The 17,086-nt window shown below is 43.7% G+C and overlaps 1 pseudogene; it reads right to left on the bottom strand.

Moving 5' to 3' along the window:
- Positions 1 to 1,654: 1,654 nt before the first annotated feature.
- Positions 1,655 to 2,788, bottom strand: LOC109941665 (heat shock protein 90-5, chloroplastic-like; annotated as a pseudogene).
- Between the last annotated feature and the right edge of the window lie 14,298 nt (positions 2,789 to 17,086).

Here is a 17,086-nt window from a genome sequence, read left to right on the forward strand (position 1 = left end):
ATAGTTTCAGGGACTCATGTGAAAATGTGACAACCGAAGGGGGTATCGAGTTACTGCAACCGTCCGATTGAAAACGGACCGCCCAGATTAGATACAATTTTAAACGAAACGGTATGAAGTCGTGGCCATCAGATCGCCAATCTACGGCCCGGATTAGACTCATCTAAAACCGAAACGGTACGCAGCTACCGAACGTCGGATCAAGATCTCACGGTACGGATTTTAAATCCCCGAGATCCATTTTATACCGTTGATGCATGATCCAATGGCAACCGCGCCCCTAGCAAACCGGTATGGCTCAGGTTAATCTGAATCGTCCATTCCCATATCAACCGTCTGGCCTTATCTTCCTTTCGCTCACCCGAGAACGGCGGCGCACAACGCCCAGGCGGCGGTGGCCATGGCCGGCCACTGGATTCAGTGGCAAACTCCCTAGAACTCGACCCTAACGGTTGCTACGCACACATAGAACGGGGGTAAAGGCTGTCCACGGCTTACTCACCGGAGTTAGGCGACTGGTGGAGCGAATTGCGGCGTCTAGCGGGTCCGGGACGTGGCGCGCGCGGCGACGTCGAGTTATCCAGTCCGACGAGCGATTGAGCTTGCGCAGCGCCACCGGCGTGGAAATTGACGGCGGCCAACGCTCCCAGGGTCACGGCGCAGCACCGGAAAGCCCCACGGATGCCCAGGTGCCCGAGGCTCGCGAGTTCGGCGGCGACGAGTTCGCTGTCCCCCAACGAGCACTCGGTGTATAGATGGCTGAGGTTAAACGGCGACAAGAAGGGGGAAGGAGGGGATTCGGCCCGATCTTTTATAGGCGCGCGGCGATTGGACTCGAGTTCAACGTCCCCGGCCGCCAAGACCGCGATTGCGCGCGCGGCCGTCGGCAGGTTTGTTAGGGACGAGCACTGACACGCCAGCCCCACTCGTCAGCGGAACAGAAACGAGAGTGCGATGCTGTGTGAGTATGGCAAGCGGGCCCCACTTGTCGGCGCGGAAGCACAGCGGCGAGGGCGCGAAAATGGGCTGCTCAGAGGGAAACGGGGAATGGGCTGGAAATGTTGCGGCCGACCCATTTAGGTTAGAATTCTTTTCCTATTTTCCCTTCTATTTTGAATTCCTTTTTCCTTTCATTTGAATTTCAAATTTCAATTTGAGTTTTGTTAAGAAATTCTCCTTTGAGTTAAATATATAAACTCAGTCTGTGTAGGAATAATATATTTTTGTACTTAATTTTACTCCACAAAATATTCATTTTTTTCTTCTCTTTTCTAAATTCTAGAATTCCTTTTTAAGTTTTGCATTCCACTTTGGACTTGTTACTATATTCCTTATCACAAAATGCACACACAAAAACAATATCCAGCATGATGCATGATTTAGTGGTGTATATATATATATATTTATTAATTGTCTTTAAAGATGGTGTTCACATGTGATGATGAACATTGATAACACATATAAATATAAAGTATTATAATTTCTCTTTTTATACATTTCTCACAAAGTGGGTATTACATCTTTGCACTCTGGAGACTATCTGCAGCGATGCAGCAGATTGCCTACATATCGATCAAGACTTATCATATCTCCCTCATTTTTAGAAGAATGGAAGCGCAACAATGGAGCAAGGTGCTTGTGATTCCCTGTGTCCTCAATGCAACCAAGCTTGATAAACTTGCCAAATCTCTCCCAAAATTTCCGTTGCCTCTTCACCTTCTTTCGACTCTTCATCCTCTTCAACCTGTCAATCAAGAGGGGCTTACATCATTGAAATAAATAAAATACCATACACATTCATAGATCAAAAGAAATTGTATGGCCAAGAGAATAAGCAAGAAGCTTTGTCAAGACCCTACCTCAACAGTTCTTGATTTTTCCTGCCATGTGTATATGGGGAAAGACACAAACTGAGAGTAGTTTTTTACTAAGCCTTGAATCCTTGAAGGGTCCGAAAACTAATACTCATCAGGCTATAGAAGACATATTAATGTAAGGCTGCTATTAAGAAAAAACTTTTCATGGGGTATCAGAAGAACATATCAACATACCCTTACAAACAGTGTAATCTGAGTTCCACGTATAAGCATTTTCTTAGGATCAGTCTCTTCCTTGATGACATAAGAGCTACTGTCAGCCACAGCTTCCCACACATACTGTTTATCTGACTTTGGACTCTTGGTGGACACCACAACCTGCAATGTGGGTTTGACAAAATGTCAACTTCAATAACGGTCTAAGCCAATGCAAAACGAGTAAAAACTCATTCCATGTAAAATTATTTAAGAAAAAAAATCATACAAGAAATATCTAAAACCTTCCCCGCAACAAGAAAAGCCGAGTAAAAACCAACACCAAACTGACCAATTAGACCATTGTCAGCCCCCAAGGTCTTTGTTTTCCTGAATAGCAATACATTTCCATGTTATAGAAGAAGACAATGAAACAATGACATAGACACTACAGCTTTTAGGCCCTAACCATATCCCGTACTCATATATACAATTGTAAAGGAATGTATGATGATGCACCTTGAGGGCCTTCAGAAATTTTGAGGTACCACTCTGAGCAATGGATCCAAGGCAGTCCTTGAGAAGCTCATATTTCGTCATACAAACACCAGTGTCACTGCCAATCGCCACTAGAAAAATCATGCCACTAGAGTCTGATCGCAGAACATCAAGTAGTTCTGTCAGAAACGGGAAGCATAAGGGCACGTCTTATTCATTATTTCCAGCTCACTGTAGCCAGCAAGCAAAGAAGAATCAGTTACACCGAGAAACTTCATCCTATCCAATGCATCACTCCAGGGGTGAAGCTAGAGCTTAACATTGGTGTCAGTTGACACCGATGGATTTTGGAAAATCCACTATATAGTACTGTTTATTTGGAACGAGAATATTACTTTGCTTTTAAGAAATAATATAAGGTTCAGATACACCCTGACCAACACACTCACACTCTACTGGGGACTCCAGTTTAACGCAGAGAACATAATCCACGCATCCGAAGCCAGAACAAGTTGGAACCAAAAGGCCCAAAGACATCACACAATGTTTTGCAAGCAAGACCTCTGGTAGACCACCAACTAACTAACTCCAAACTTCCATAGCGAGGGTGTTGGGGGCCTTCGGCTTCCGAAGGTCCTCAAAAACGTGATTTGACAATATTTTCTAAGTATGCAAGCATGTATCTTCGGAATCAGGTTACGGGTATACAAGTGTCTGGTCAAGACGAAGCTTGAGTGGGACGGAAGACGATCATGACGAAGGATAAGATGATCACGAAGCTATGCGTAGAAATGCTTCGGCATGACAGCAGAAAAGGGGAACCGACTTAAAGAGGAAAAGCCAAATTAGACCTCGAAGAATTACTATAGAGTTATTGATAAATGTAAAGGGCACTAATGTAATTCTACATGGGCTGCGTCCCGTGCCTATAAATAGATGAACAGTACTCCCGTACTGTTCACGCTGACTTGGTATTGGCATCACGCTTGTACCCTTACTTTCCTTCAAGCCGAAGGTACATTTGTAATATTATCATCATTTATATAAGAAAAACGAATAGAAATAAATTAATAAGTAATGTTTAAAGTAGTTATGTTATTTTCCATATTATGTACATAAACCTTTTCTTAATTTTTTATTGTGATTATGAAGGTACGACCTTCATAACCTTCGTCCGAAATTCATTATACCCAAGGGGAAATAATGCTTCGAAGGACGAAGGACTTTAATATTTAACATTGTGTGTTGCCTTGTTCTTGATTTATAGCATTTGAGAACAAGTCCCCAACATTGGCGCCCACCTCCGGTGAACTCACTTCCATTTCTTGAGCTCTGAACACCTTCGGCAAGCATCACCTTCGCCATGCCGCCGAAAAAAGCTTCAGCGACAGGGGCTGCTACTCTGCAGCCATTGGATCCCAATCAGGACGTTCTTTCTCTTAGGGAGGCCCGAAGCCAGAAGAGGAAGGCTGCTAGTCCAACGCCTCCGGAAGATGACTTGGATCAGGAGATCCAAAACCTGGAGATCCTTCAGCAACAGGTGCAACGAAAGAAGGAGAAGATGGCTCGTTTAGCTGACCTCCAGAGACAAATAGACGAAGATTCCGAAGAGGTTCGTCATCTTGTTCAAGATGACCACAACCGAAGGCCTCCGCGCAGAGAGCTTCATCAGGAAGGTTTCTACAATGAGGACGACTGGTATGAAGATTTCCATCATGGAAATTTTGCTTTCGATGATGCTTTTCCTCTATCAACAGAATTGCAGGCTACACCATGGCCCCAGTCTTACAAGCCACCCCAGCTCCCCATGTATGACGGTCATACAGACCCGAAGCAATTCTTGATGAGCTATGAAGCAACCATATCTTCGTATGGTGGCAACACTGCAGTCATGGCAAAGTCTTTTGTCATGGCCGTCAAGAGTGTCGCTCAGACCTAGTACTCCTCTCTCCGGCCAGGGACAATCACCTCTTGGCAGAAGCTGAAGGATATGTTGATAACCAGCTTCCAAGGGTTTCAGACGAAGCCAGTTACTGCTCAAGCTTTATTCCAGTGTACCCAGGACCATGAAGAATACCTTCAGGCGTATGTCCGAAGGTTTCTACGTCTGAGGGCACAAGCGCCAACAGTGCCCAATGAAATTGTCATTGAGGCCATGATTAAGGGGCTTCGGCCGGGACCTTCAGCGCAATACTTTGCCAGGAAGCCACCACAAACTTTGGAGAAGCTGCTCTAGAAGATGGACGAGTACATCCGGGCCGACAATGACTTCCGCCAAAGAAGGGAGGAGGCATTTAGGTTCTCTGAAATGACTAGGGGCTTCGGAGGAAGATTTCATACGAGGCACGTCAGGTCAATTCATAACTCCACTCAAAGTGATGATAGAGGGAGCCAACAGCAAAGGCCACAATACTCTTCGCAAGCTTCGGGACAACAGCAAAGCTCTGTTCGGCCGCCAGCGCCAAGGGGCAGAGGCGCCAAGGGCTTCGGGGGAAGATTTGGGGATCAGCCAAGAAGAATTTACTGTCTATTCTGTGGTGAAGACAAGGGCCATACCACCAGGATGTGCCACGTCACCATCCAGAAGCAAAAGGAGATAGCAGAAGCTGCAGCACAACAGAGTCAGCCGAAGCAGGTCATGCACACTGCTTCGTACCACTCGCCTTACATCCCAGAATATGTAGGCAACCACTCTGCAGCTTTTGTTGCTTCGGCAAGTCAACCCCAAGCATCTTGGCAACAGCCTCTACCGCCACCACCAACGTAGCGAGGACAGCAGCCAGAAGGGAGTCAGCACACTCACCTTCAGAGGGACTTCAGAGAGGAGTCCGAAGCTCGCACAGTCAATAGCACTGTGCCAGAGTCGAAGCACATTTACTGACAAATATCCTACTTCGACAGCAGTTTTTTCGCATTTTTACATTCAGTATTACTTTTTTGTTAATAAGGAACAATTATGGGAAGTCTGAGTGTCTTTTATCGTTTTTCAATTTCTTGTAACAGTTTTGTCTTTTACCATAATAAAAATATGTCTTCTCCATAGGCTTGAGTTGTCGAAGCATACGAATTTATGGTGGCATGAAGGACCTTTGTATTATCAAAAATTTGTTCTAAGGGACACAGTGTAATTTATTCGAAGCAGTAAAAAGTCGTTCCTAAGGGAACGCAGTGTAAGTTTTCTGAGCCTACAGCGAAAAGTTAGCGCTGATGCCGCCGAAAGTAAAAGGCGAAGAAGCTCCTAAGGGAGGCTTACAGCGAAAAGTCAGCGCTGATTCCGCCGAAAGTAAAAGGCGAAGAAGCTCCTAAGGGAGGCTTACAGCGAAAAATAAATGCTGATTCCGCTGAAAGTAAAAGGCGAAGAAGCTCCTAAGGGAGGCTTACAGCGAAAAGTCAGTGCTGATAAAAAACATTGTGTGCTTTATCGCAGGGATGTGTGTATTTTCGGCACAAATATCATTTTGCATAACATAACATCATCACATCATTTTGCATAACATAAGCATCATACAACATATTGCATGTGGAACAAGAAGGGGATACAGTATTGATCTTCGGAGAATGTTTTGAAAAAGAGAAAATCGTGCTAAGGCACAAGATAAATTGAGAAGAAGTGTAGCTTCATTAGAGAGGCAACATAAAACTTTTTTATAGCTTCGGAGAATATTTCACGAAGCTTGGATATTCTTCATCAGAGAAGTATGGAAATTGTTCTGATATATAAAAGATTTTCTTCACGAAGCATGAAAAGAAGGGAAGGTGTTTTTTCGCCGAAGGCTCAAAAAATGGTATGTATGCAAAGTTTCATGCATCGTAAAGAATTGAACTATAAATAGATTATATATTACATTCAAAGTTACAATATACTACACATGTTACATTCCAAATATTTTTACAATAGCATCTAATCCTCCTTAAGAACTATTTCTGCAGCTTCGTTTAGTAGTTGATCGACAACCTTGTCCATGATGGCTTCAGCCATTTTTCTAATTTCATCGTCCCCCTTCGGGTGGGGGCCCGGAGATGCCTCAGCAGGTTCTGAGGGAGGAGAAGATACGACTATATTACTATTACAAACCGCGAACAAAGTCTGGAATAAAAAATTACAACAGAATAAAAACCACTAGTTAATACCTAGTTGCCCTTCGGGCTCTGTGCCTTTCTCAGCAGCCTCTGCTATCTTCCTAGCATCATGGATGCCTTTTTCGCTTCTTTGAATGATCTCTTGAGCCATTTCTTGGCCGCCATTGTCCCAAATGTCGGTGAAAAATTTTCCACCAACCAGGCTTGATTCGGCCGAGGGGTCCTTTATGTCTTCGGAGGACAAGGCGGTTTCGGTTTGTGCTAAGGATTTCACATGATTACAACCTTTTGTTTCCAGCACAGTAGCAATCCCCCTAGCGCCTGAAAAAGCACATATATCTCCACGACTATTCAGGATTTCTTCGAAGGCCTCAGCTTCGTGGCTGATCCATTCAATCGGGCCTTCTGAATTTCCCCTTGTGAAATTCTCTTCGCTAGAGAATGCGCCAACGCTGGCGAAGCTGGATTTTATCTTCTTAACGCACTCTATGGATTTATCATAGTATCTTTTCTTGGAAGCACGAAGCTCTTCAACATTTATTTCCAAATGATTTGCCCATTGATCACTAAGTTCTCGTTTTGTTTCTTCTAGTATGCGTTCTTCTTTAGCTCTGGCCAGTTGTTTCTGAAGATCCTGAATTTCGCGTTTTTGGGCTTCAGCTTGAGCCTTAGAGGTAGCTTCGTATTCCTTTATTTTATCCACTAGTGTAAGCAGAATTTTATCTTTTTTCCAAAGCTTCGTTCCTCAGCCTGATAACCTCTGCTCGTAAGTTGTTGAAAGCAATATTATAACTTTCGTCTTCAGCATTCTTTTGCGCTCTCAAAGCGTTGCTTAGTATTAAACCCTATATGAAAAAAGAATTACTATAAGAATAAAAGAATGATTCAAAAATTGTAAATTTCTAGATATACAATTCTCGCACCTTCGGACTATTATATGCAAGGATATCCGTAAGATCCTCCTTCGTCATAGCGCATAGTCCAGCTTCAAGCTTCGGAAACCCCATACTCCTAGCCATCTCCCGGCATACAGATAATTCTTTGTTGTCAGGGAGACAATATAGGAAGTCATCTTCGTTTGTCCCATTGAACACTAGTGCCCCCTTCGGATATTTTAATTCTCTGGCATAGTGATTAGCTTCGTAAATCTCTTCTTCAGATAATTTCTTCCCCGAAGCATGTCGCACAATGTAATCGCGTATGTTGGAAGGTGCTTCGGGGGCAGCAGTGTCAATTTCTTCAACCGAAATTGGCTCTGACATTTTTATTTTTTCGGCTTCCAAAGCTGCCTTTGTAACTTTTGTTTCTTCGGTTTCCAAAGGTTGTTCCTTGGTGGGCTCTGAAGGCCCAACTTCAGCTTCAAGTTGTTGCTTCGAAGCTTCAGCAACAAAGCCTTCAGTAGACACTTCAGAAAGTTCAACAGTTTTCTTTGGAGTTATGCTTGAAGATTTAATTGTCTCCAAAACATCTAACACATGAACCATCCTTTTTCTTTTCGGGGTCACTGTTGGACCCTTCTGGCTTTTTTCTGTCTCAATCTTTGCTGAAGGACTTAAAACTTCTGATGTTTTTGCTTCTTCAGTCCTTGGTTCTTCCATCTTTTCTGTTGTTGGCACTTCGGCCAATTCTTTGATTTCTGGCAGCAGGGTTGATTTTTTAGCTTCGGTGGCCGAAGAGGTCTCACCGGCGAACTCAGGCACTGTGGCCAGTTCAATATAACGTGGCCGGTGTGTGAGAACCTTTACCCTTTTCCTCTTCGGCGCCGGCTCACTAGGAGCGGCTGAAGTAGTCTCCTTCGCAGAGGAAGTATTCTTTCTTTTTTGACCCTGCACTGGATAATGGTAGTCGGGGTAGACGAACCCAATTGCGTCAAATACTCGGTTCAGCCTCTTCTTCTTTCGGCCTCCGAAGGCTGCTGACAATGCAGTATCTTTGGCCTTTGAATATACCCCAAGCAGTTCATCACTTACAGTCTCAATGCTTTTTAGCCAGTCGTCATCTGGCTCAACGAATTTATCTCCGAACTTAAATGTGTATTTCAGCCTGACTAGACCACCTTCGTCAGTCTCTTTAATGGTCTCCTGTGGCATTTCCCATTTTTCCACAAGTGGCCATACTCTGAAGGCAATGTGTTCTTGCACCAAATCCCTCGTCCCAATAAAAGAGCAAACAACACTGAAGGCTCTCTGGCATTCTTCGGCTGCTTCATTCATTTCCACCTTCGGCCTCCGCAGGCCGAAGCGTTGCCAGATGGGGTGCATAATGATTTTCTTTATATCTTCTCGTGATTTCAAGTCATTCTTCACGTAAAACCATTCCGTCATCCAGTCGCCAGGCCACCTCTTTCGAAAGGTCGGCACGGGGCAGCTTGACCCAGACCGGGAGCCGAAGCTGTAGCAGCCAAAATTATTGTGATACTGTTCCTTACCCCAGGGTTTTGTTTCGTACAACAATTCATGTATGTTGCAGAAGCTTTTCGCATCAGGTTCCAAGCCTTGGCTTCTCACGGCCCACACGAAGATATTCATCCTTATGATTGCTTCGGGGGTAAGTTGGTGAAGATAGATTTCAAAAATCTTCAGCACCTCTACAACAAAGCTGCTTAAGGGAAATCGTAGTCCAGCTTTCAGGAAGCTTCGGAATACCACGACTTCATTTTCCTCAGGAGTTGGACAAGTCTTCTCTCCTTCATCAGCCCTCACAACGGACAAGTCCCAGAAATATCTGCCTCTCATGTTGACAAGATGATTTTCTTTAATACTAGATTTGCCAAAAACCGCATGGCTTGGTCGCCAAGGACGATCTTTGGAGTCTTCACCACCACTATCCACATCATAGCTGTCACTGTCACCAGTATCTTCAGATAAACCCTCCAAAATTTCTTTAGTAATCTTCTCTGTATTAGTCTTCGACATCGATTGAAGAAAACCCAGATGCATCTCCTCAGAAAGACTTAGCTTCGAATCACCAACAGCTTTTTTATCTTCAGACATCCTTGCAAACGTTGAAAAAGTGCTCTCTAAACCGAAGCTTTAAAATCTAAAAGGCCAAGCAAGTGTTGTTGCGCGCAGGCTAAAAGTTGGGTGAGTAAAAGCAGTTGGCAAGAAGGCGTGCCAAATAAGCTCGGGATGAGCTCTTATTTATACGCCCAGAGCGTTGAAACTGGAGGGTCCCGCTTGTCAAAGACTGTTGCTATTCTAGCAAAGAGAAGGTGTTTTTTCGGACCTTCGGCTTAAGGCCTTCGTCCATATCGCAATATGAATTTATCATTACAGCAAATTAATATTGCGAGGGGCTACTGTTGGGGGCCTTCGGCTTCCGAAGGTCCTCAAAAACGTGATTTGACAATATTTTCTAAGTATGCAAGCAGGTATCTTCGGAATCAGGTTACAGGTATACAAGTGTCTGGTCAAGACGAAGCTTGAGTGGGACGGAAGACGATCATGACGAAGGATAAGATGATCACGAAGCTATGCGTAGAAAAGCTTCGGCATGACAGCAGAAAAGGGAAACCGACTTAAAGAGGAAAAGCCAAATTAGACCTCGAAGAATTACTATAGAGTTATTGATAAATGTAAAGGGCATGATAGTCGCCTAGAGGGGGGGTGAATAGGGCGAAACTGAAATTTACAAATATAAACACAACTACAAGCCGGGTTAGCATTAGAAATATAAACGAGTCCGCGAGAGAGGGTAAAAAACAAATTGCAAGCAAATGAAGAGTGTGACACGCGGATTTGTTTTACCGAGGTTCGGTTCTTGCAAACCTACTCCCCGTTGAGGAGGCCACAAAGGCCGGGTCTCTTTCAACCCTTCCCTCTCTCAAACGGTCCCTCGGACCGAGTGAGCTTCTCTTCTCAAATCACTTGGGAATCAAACTTCCCGCAAGGGCCACCACACAATTGGTGCCTCTTGCCTCAATTACAAGTGAGTGTTTGATCACAAGAAAGAATGCGAAAGAAAAGAAGCGATCCAAGCGCAAGAGCTCAAATGAACACTACAAATCACTCTCTCTAGTCACTAAGGCTTTGTGCGGAGTTTGGAGAGGATTTGATCTCTTTTGGTGTGCTTTGCAATGAATGCTAGCTCTTGTATAGTGGTTGGAAACTGGAAAACTTGGATGCAATGAATGGTGGGGTGGTTGGGGTATTTATAGCCCCAACCACCAAACTAGCCGTTTGGTGAGGCTGTCTGTTCGATGGCGCACCGGACAGTCCGGTGCACACCGGACATGTCCGGTGCGACAGCCACGTCACCAAAACCGTTGGATTCCGACCGTTGGAGCTTCTGTCTTCTGGGCCCGCCTGGATGTCCGGTGCACACCGGACATGTACTGTTCAATGTCCGGTGCGCCAGTATGGGCGTGCCTGACCTCTGCGCGCGCAACGCGCGCATTAAATGCTCTGCAGGTAGCCGTTGGCGCGAAGTAGCCGTTGCTCCGAAGTTGCACCGGACAGTCCAGTGTACACCGGACATGTCCGGTGAATTATAGCGGAGCAGCCGCGACGTTTTCCCGAGGCTAGCGAGTTCCGGAGGCCGCTCTTCCTTGGCGCACCGGACACTGTCCGGTGTACACCGGACAGTCCGGTGAATTATAGCGGAGTGCCTCTGGAAATTCCCGAAGGTGGCAAGTTTGAGTTGGAGTCCTCTGGTGCACCGGACACTGTCCGGTGTACACCGGACAGTCCGGTGCCCCAGACTAGAGGTGCCTTCGGTTGTCCCTTTGCTCCTTTGTTGAATCCAATATTTGATCTTTTTATTGGCTAAGTGTGAACCTTTTACACCTGTATAACTTATACACTAGAGCAAACTAGTTAGTCCAATTATTTGTGTTGGGCAATTCAACCACCAAAATTATTTAGGAACTAGGTGTAAGCCTAATTCCCTTTCAATCTCCCCCTTTTTGGTGATTGATGCCAACACAAACCAAAGCAAATATAGAAGTGCATAATTGAACTAGTTTGCATAATGTAAGTGCAAAGGTTGCTTGAAATTGAGCCAATATAAATACTTACAAGATATGCATGGATCGTTTCTTTGTTTTTAGCATTTTGGACCACGCTTGCACCACATGTTTTGTTTTTGCAAATTCTTTTGTAAATCCTTTTCAAAGTTCTTTTGCAAATAGTCAAAGGTAAATGAATAAGATTTTGTAAAGCATTTTCAAGATTTGAAATTTTCTCCCCCTGTTTCAAATGCTTTTCCTTTGACTAAACAAAACTCCCCCTAAATGAGATCCTCCTCTTAGTGTTCAAGAGGGTTTTGATATATCATTTTTGAAAAACTATTTTCTCCCCCTTTTGAATACAATAGGATATCAATTGAAAATACTCTTTTGAAAAACTAAGTTTTTGAAATTGGTGGTGGTGCGGTCCTTTTGCTTTGGGCTCATACTTTCTCCCCCTTTGGCATGAATCGCCAAAAACGGAATCATTAGAGCCCTTTAAATTAATTTCTCCTCCTTTGGTCATGAATAAACGAGTGAAGACTATACCAAAGATGGAGTCCTTTTGCTTGGTGCTCATGCTTTCTCCCCCAAGAATGGAGAGTTGCTTGGAGTGACGGCGAAGGATGTGTTACAGAGTGGAAGCCTTTTGTCTTCGCCGAAGACTCCAATTCCCTTTCAATACACCTATGACTTGGTTTGAAATAGACTTGAAAACACATTAGTCATAGCATATGAAAGAGATATGATCAAAGGTATACAAATGAACTATGTGTGCAAATCAACAAAAGAAGTTCCTAGAATCAAGAATATTTAGCTCATGCCTAAGTTTGTTAAAAGTTTGTTCATCAAGTGGCTTGGTAAAGATATCGGCTAATTGATCTTTAGTGTTAATGTAAGAAATCTCGATATCTCCCTTTTGTTGGTGATCCCTTAAAAAGTGATACCGAATGGCTATGTGCTTAGTGCGGCTATGTTCGACAGGATTATCCGCCATCTTGATTGCACTCTCATTATCACATAGCAAAGGGACTTTGGTTAATTTGTAACCGTAATCCCGCAGGGTTTGCCTCATCCAAAGCAATTGCGCGCAACAATGGTCTGCGGCAATATACTCGGCTTCGGCGGTGGAAAGAGCGACCGAGTTTTGCTTCTTTGAAGCCCAAGACACCAAGGATCTTCCCAAGAACTGGCAAGTCCCCGATGTGCTCTTCCTATTGATTTTGCACCCCGCCCAATCGGCATCCGAATAACCAATCAAATCAAATGTGGATCCCCTAGGATACCAAAGCCCAAACTTAGGTGTGTAAGCCAAATATCTCAAGATTCGTTTCACGGCCGTAAGGTGAGCTTCCTTAGGGTCGGCTTGGAATCTTGCACACATGCATACGGAAAGCATAATATCTGGTCGAGATGCACATAAATAGAGTAAAGAACCTATCATCGACCGATATACCTTTTGATCCACGGACTTACCTCCCGTGTCGAGGTCGAGATGCCCATTGGTTCCCATGGGTGTCTTGATGAGCTTGGCATCCTTCATCCCAAACTTGTTTAGAATGTCTTGAGTGTACTTCGTTTGGCTAATGAAGGTGCCCTCTTGGAGTTGCTTTACTTGAAATCCTAAGAAATATTTCAACTCCCCCATCATAGACATCTCGAACTTTTGTGTCATGATCCTACTAAACTCTTCACATGTAGATTCGTTAGTAGACCCAAATATAATATCATCAACATAAATTTGGCATACAAACAAATCATTCTCAAGTGTTTTGGTAAAGAGCGTAGGATCGGCCTTTCCGACTTTGAAGCCATTAGCAATAAGGAAATCTCTAAGGCATTCATACCATGCTCTTGGGGCTTGCTTGAGCCCATAAAGCGCCTTAGAGAGCTTATAGACATGGTTAGGATACTTACTATCTTCAAAGCCGGGAGGTTGCTCAACATAGACCTCTTCCTTGATTGGTCCATTGAGGAAAGCACTTTTCACGTCCATTTGATAAAGCTTAAAGCCATGGTAAGTAGCATAGGCCAATAATATGCGAATTGACTCAAGCCTAGCTACGGGTGCATAGGTTTCACCGAAATCCAAACCTTCGACTTGGGAGTATCCCTTGGCCACAAGTCGAGCTTTGTTCCTTGTCACCACACCATGCTCATCTTGCTTGTTGCGGAAGACCCATTTGGTTCCTACAACATTTTGATTAGGACGTGGAACTAAATGCCATACCTCATTCCTAGTGAAGTTGTTGAGCTCCTCTTGCATTGCCACCACCCAATCCGAATCTTGGAGTGCTTCCTCTACCCTGTGTGGCTCAATAGAGGAAACAAAAGAGTAATGTTCACAAAAATGTGCAACACGAGATCTAGTGGTTACCCCCTTATGAATGTCGCCGAGGATGGTGTCGACGGGGTGATCTCGTTGGATTGCTTGGTGGACTCTTGGGTGTGGCGGCCTTTGTTCTTCATCCTCCTTGTCTTGATCATTTGCATCTCCCCCTTGATCTATGCTGTCATCTTGAGGTGGCTCATTTGATTGATCTTCTTCTTCATCAACTTGAGCTTCATCCTCATTTTGAGTCGGTGGAGATGCTTGTGTGGAGGAGGATGGTTGATCTTGTGCATTTGGAGGCTCTTCGGATTCCTTAGGACACACATCCTCAATGGACATGTTCCTTAGCGCGATGCACGGAGTCTCTTCAATACCTATCTCATCAAGATCAACTTGCTCTACTTGAGAGCCGTTAGTCTCATCAAACACAACGTCACAAGAAACTTCAACTTGTCCAGAGGACTTGTTAAAGACTCTATATGCCCTTGTGTTTGAATCATATCCTAGTAAAAAGCCTTCTACAGTCTTAGGAGCAAATTTAGATTTTCTACCTCTTTTAACAAGAATAAAGCATTTGCTACCAAAGACTCTAAAATATGAAATGTTGGGCTTTTTACCGGTTAGGAGTTCATAAGATGTCTTCTTGAGGATTCGGTGAAGATACAACCGGTTGATGGCGTAGCAGGCGGTGTTGACCACCTCGGCCCAAAACCGATCCGAAGTCTTGTACTCATCAAGCATGGTTCTTGCCATGTCCAATAGAGTTCGATTCTTCCTTTCCACTACACCATTTTGTTGAGGGGTGTAGGGAGAAGAGAACTCATGCTTGATGCCCTCCTCCTCAAGGAAGCCTTCAATTTGTGAGTTCTTGAACTCCGTCCCGTTGTCGCTTCTAATTTTCTTGATCCTTAAGCCGAACTCATTTTGAGCCCGTCTCAAGAATCCTTTTAATGTCTCTTGGGTTTGAGATTTTTCCTGCAAAAAGAATACCCAAGTGAAGCGAGAATAATCATCCACTATTACAAGACAATACTTACTCCCGCCGATGCTTATGTAAGCAATCGGGCCGAATAGATCCATGTGGAGTAGCTCAAGCGGCCTGTCGGTCGTCATGATGTTCTTGTGTGGATGATGGGCACCAACTTGCTTTCCTGCCTGACATGCGCTACAAATCCTGTCTTTCTCAAAATGAACATTTGTTAGTCCTAAAATGTGTTCTCCCTTTAGAAGCTTATGAAGATTCTTCATCCCAACATGGGCTAGTCGGCGATGCCAGAGCCAACCCATGTTAGTCTTAGCAATTAAGCATGTGTCGAGTTCAGCTCTATCAAAATCTACTAAGTATAGCTGACCCTCTAACACACCCTTAAATGCTATTGAATCATCACTTCTTCTAAAGACAGTGACACCTACATCAGTAAATAGACAGTTGTAACCCATTTGACATAATTGTGAAACGGAAAGCAAATTGTAATCTAGAGAATCTACAAGAAAAACATTGGAAATGGAATGGTCAGGAGATATAGCTATTTTACCAAGACCTTTGACCAAACCTTGATTTCCATCCCCGAATGTAATAGCTCGTTGGGGATCTTGGTTTTTCTCGTAGGAGGAGAACATTTTCTTCTCCCCTGTCATGTGGTTTGTGCACCCGCTGTCGATGATCCAACTTGAGCCCCCGGATGCATAAACCTACAAAACAATTTTAGTTCTTGACTTTAGGTACCCAAACGGTTTTGGGTCCTTTGGCATTAGAAACAAGAACTTTAGGTACCCAAACATAAGTCTTTGAGCCCTTGTGTTTGCCCCTAATAATCTTGGCAACTACCTTGCCGGATTTGTTAGTAAGCACATAAGATGCATCAAAAGTTTTAAATGAAAGACTATGTTCATTTGATGCACTAGGAGTTTTCTTCTTAGGCAACTTAGCACGGGTTGGTTGCCTAGAGCTAGATGTCTCACCCTTATATATAAAAGCATGGTTAGGGCCAGAGTGAGACTTCCTAGAATGAATTCTCCTAATTTTGCTCTCGGGATAACCGGCAGGGTACAAAATGTAACCCTCGTTATCCTGAGGCATGGGAGCCTTGCCCTTTACAAAATTAGACAATCTTTTAGGAGGGGCATTAAGTTTGACATTGGCTCCCCTTTGGAAGCCAATGCCATCCTTGATGCCAGGGCGTCTCCCATTATAGAGCATACTTCTAGCAAATTTAAATTTTTTATTTTCTAAGTTATGCTCGGCAATTTTAGCATCTAATTTTGCTATATGATCATTTTGTTGTTTAATTAAAGACATGTGATCATGAATAGCATTAATATCAACATCTCTACATCTAGTACAAATAGATACATGCTCAACGATAGATGTAGAGAGTTTGCAAGATTTTAATTCTACAACCTTAGCATGTAACATGTCATTCTTAGTTCTAAGGTCGGAAATAGTAGCATTGCAAACATCAAAATCTTTAGCCTTAGCAAGCAATTTTTCATTTTCAATCCTAAGGCTAGCAAGAGAAATGTTCAATTCTTCAATTCTAGCAAGAAGATCATCATCATTATTTCTAGAATTGGCAATTGAAACATTACAAACATGAGAATCAACCTTAGCTAACAAATTAGCATTTTCATTTCTAAGGTTGTCTATTGTCTCATGGCAAGTGCTTAGCTCACTAGATATTTTTTCACATTTCTCAATTTCTAGAGCATAAGCATTTTTAACCTTAACATGCTTCTTATTTTCTTTAATAAGGAAATCCTCTTGGGTGTCCAAGAGATCATCCTTTTCATGAATGACACTAATCAATTCATTAAGTTTCTCTTTTTGTTGCATGTTGAGGTTGGCAAAAAGGGTACGTAAATTATCTTCCTCATCACTAGCATTATCATCACTAGAGGACTCATATTTAGTGGAGGATTTAGATTTAACCTTCTTTTTGCCGTCCTTTGCCATGAGGCACTTGTGGCCGATGTTGGGGAAGAGAAGTCCCTTGGTGACGGCGATGTTGGCGGCGTCCTCGTCGTCGGAGGAGTCGCTAGAGCTTTCGTCGGAGTCCCACTCGCGACAAATATGGGCATCGCCGCCCTTCTTCTTGTAGTACCTCTTCTTCTCCTTTCTTCTTCCCTTCTTGTCGTCGCCCCTGTCACTATCACTTGATAATGGACATTTAGCTATAAAGTGACCGGGCTTACCACACTTGTAGCAAACCTTCTTGGTGC

The sequence above is a fragment of the Zea mays genome, chromosome 1, assembly GCF_902167145.1.
Source record: "Zea mays cultivar B73 chromosome 1, Zm-B73-REFERENCE-NAM-5.0, whole genome shotgun sequence".
NCBI lineage: Eukaryota > Viridiplantae > Streptophyta > Magnoliopsida > Poales > Poaceae > Zea > Zea mays.